Below are 3,699 nucleotides of genomic sequence, written 5' to 3' on the forward strand. Positions count from 1 at the left end.
AATGAATGCTCGACCTAAAAGGATGACAATTTTGATAAATTATCACAAAAAGGCAATAATATTTACTGCACTTTTTTTTTTGACGAATTTGCAGATTTGCATTTTATCTTCATCTCTGAAGAAATATATTCGTTTGTCAACATCAGNGCTTTGTAGACCACATGTATGTAATGTGTGTTGATATTTTAACAAATACAATTTTATATTGAAACTAATCTTTCATTGTCATTATCAGACGGAAGACAAAAGGCAGCTAAGCCATTAGCTTAAATTATGCATCGGAAACACTAAACAAGATAATTTTGAATATTTTCCGAATGTTTGTGGATTTGTTTATGCATAAAAGTAAGAGTTATGTCCCTTGTGTCGTAGCCAGAAGTCCCATAAGGATGAAGGGTCACGGGTCATCTGGGGGTCATCTGATTGGTCAGCTAATTTCAAGGGGAAGCTGAGCCCTCTCTATCAGTCATGCAGCCATCTTAGATTTAAGCTGTGTTACCTATCCACTACACATCCCCTGTGTAAAGTTACAACTTTTTTTCTGCAAAATACCCACCCTCTCCTCTTCTGGACAAGACTACCGACTTTAGGTGTTATTCATGATTTGGCGGTTTTTTGTTAACCCCACATTGTTTTTTTTATGATATGTATTCAGGAGTTAAAAATTTCATGTACAATATATGTATGTAATTTTTATGCTATATGGCAGTTTTATGTTAACCCCACATAGGCTTTTTATGATATGTACTCAAGAGTTAAAAGTTTCATGTATATTATATTATATGTACATGTATGTATTTTTATGCTGTATTTCTAATTCGGAAAATTTCCTCAAATTTCACAAATAAATACTTAGTCGCCCTCTTTGAAGGTGGCCTTTTTCATTCACAGTCTGTGTTGTGTCATTTCTTGTTATAGAATTATAACATAACATAAATTATGATCAAGTTTAATAGCAAACACGCATCTGAAAAACATGTTAAAAAACTAGATGTCTGTTGTTTGTAGAACTTTTTTTACAAAAAAATAAAAAAAAATATCAATTTGGCGGCCATTTTGAAAATTTGTATTAATGTGTATTTCTTGGGCTTGAAAAAAGGCAAAAATTTCACCTTTTTTGACACTAGATTGATCACTTAAGTTGTCATTGTGTCGCCATTTTTAATTATAGCAGGTTCAATTTTGCTGTACAACTTTATAATGTTTAATATGATAAAAATAATATGCAACAAACTGGAAAATTATGCATTATTGATATATTTTTTACATATTTAGTGTAACTGAAGCACTTTTGATTTTTGACCCCGAAAAAGGTAAAAAATAACACAAATGATAATGGGACAAAAAAAGAAGCACACCGACCCCCCATTGTTGTGGATGTTTTAGAAAGAGAAACACATTTTCTTTTAATTCATTAAATATTAAAAAAAGTTTAATACCAGAACTTTTTTTATCAAGCGCTTAATCTGCAAAAAATGGTAAAAAAAATGAGTATATTTTCATTAAAAAATAGGGGGTAGGGGTAGCTAAAATCGTCTTTCTGAGTTAAAAGAATAAGATTAAGAAATTTCATTTCCATAATTTAAAAGAAAATAATATTTTCATCAATTCTACAAACATTCATACATATCTGATAACACACTTGGAAGAAATTGTATGAAATTGTTCTGGAAATGGTCAAAACCCAAAAATTCACCTAAAATCACATGTTGTGTTAAATTGGTATCTTTGACCGACCATAGCACAAAAACGAACACACCGACATATAGTTTTCTTTTGCATTTTCTACTATGCCATTTACTCCTTTTTCCAAAAATCCATATAAGAAAAAAAGTTTAATACAGGAAATTTTTGACTTCTCAGAGGTGTACATCCTTAATTTACATCCAGGACGAATGGAATTTTGTTTGTAAATTGAATTAATTATTAACATTTCGGATAGCTATCACTTAAATCATTTTCTGATTTTTAGATAAACTCTATATTGGTCTAATCAATCCACATATACAATCCACCTTTGTTCCCAGTATATATACCAACCACCCTTGCTGCCAGTACATATACCAACCACCTTTGTTCCCAGTACATATACCAACCACCTTTGTTCCCTGTACATATACCAACCCCCTTTGTTCCCAGTATATATACCAACCATCTTTATCACAGTACATATACCAACAATCTTTGTTCCCAGTATATATCCCAACCACCCTTGCTGCCAGCACATATACCAACCACCTTGGTTGCCAGTACATATACAAACCACCTTTGTTCCCTGTACATATACCAACCGTCTTTGTTCCCAGTACATATACCAACCATATTTGTTCCAGTACATAAACCAACCACCTTTGTTCCAAGTACATAAACCAACCACCTTTGTTCCCAGTACATATACCAACCACACTTGCTACCAGTACATATACCAACCATCTTTGTTCCCAGTATATAAACCAACCACCTTGGTTACCAGTACATATACCAAATACCTTTGTTCCCAGTATATATACCAACCACCTTTGTTCCCAGTACATAAACCAACCACCTTGGTTACCAGTACATGTTCCAACAACCTTTGTTCCCAGTATATATACCAACCTCCTTTGTTCCCAGTACATATACCAGTCACACTTGCTACCAGTACATATACAAACCATCTTTGTTCCCAGTATATAAACCAACCCCCTTGGTTACCAGTACATATACCAAATCCCTTTGTTCCCAGTATATATACCAACCATCTTTGTTCCCAGTACATAAACCAACCACCTTGGTTACAAGTACATAAACCAACCACCTTGGTTACCAGTACATATATCAACAACCTTTGTTCCCAGTATATATACCAACCACCTTTGTTCCCGGTACATATACCAACCATCTTTGTTCCAGTACATAAACCAACCATCTTTGTTCCCAGTACATAAACCAACCACCTTGGTTACCAGTACATATACCAACCACACTTGCTACCAGTACATAAACCAACCACCTTTGTTACCAGTACATATACCAAGCCAGTCGGCTTGATAATACAACAACATGATTAGTGATGTCTGCAAAAACAAGGATTCACTGAAGGACAATAAGACAAGTGACAGCTCGATCCACGAGACTTGATAGTGAGACAATATGTTTATTGAAATTATTGATGATGGCAGAGGCTGTAGGAGGTGATTAGTGATCAAATCCTTGTGGGATACAGGTATCTCTATAGGGATTTAATTACCGTACTCGCTGTTAAATACAGGTGTTTGTATAGGTATTAAGCTACCAAACTCTCTGTCGGATACAGGTATCTCTATAGGGATTAAATTACCGTACTCACTGTTAGATACAGATGTTTGTATAGGTATTAAGCTACCAAACTCTCTGTGGGATACAGGTATCTCTATAGGGATTTAATTACCGTACTCGCTGTTAAATACAGGTGTTTGTATAGGTATTTAGCTACCAAACTCTCTGTCGGATACAGGTATCTCTATAGGGATTAAAGTACCGTACTCACTGTTAGATACAGATGTTTGTATAGGTATTGAGCTACCAAACTCTCTGTGGGATACAGGTATCTCTATAGGGATTTAATTACCGTACTCACTGTTAGATACATGTGTCTGTATAGATATAAAGCTACCAACCTCTATGTGGGATACAGGTATCTCTATAGGGATTTATTTACCGTACTCACTGTTAGATACA

This window comes from Mizuhopecten yessoensis, unplaced genomic scaffold, assembly GCF_002113885.1.
Source record: "Mizuhopecten yessoensis strain PY_sf001 unplaced genomic scaffold, ASM211388v2 scaffold10717, whole genome shotgun sequence".
Lineage (NCBI taxonomy): Eukaryota > Metazoa > Mollusca > Bivalvia > Pectinida > Pectinidae > Mizuhopecten > Mizuhopecten yessoensis.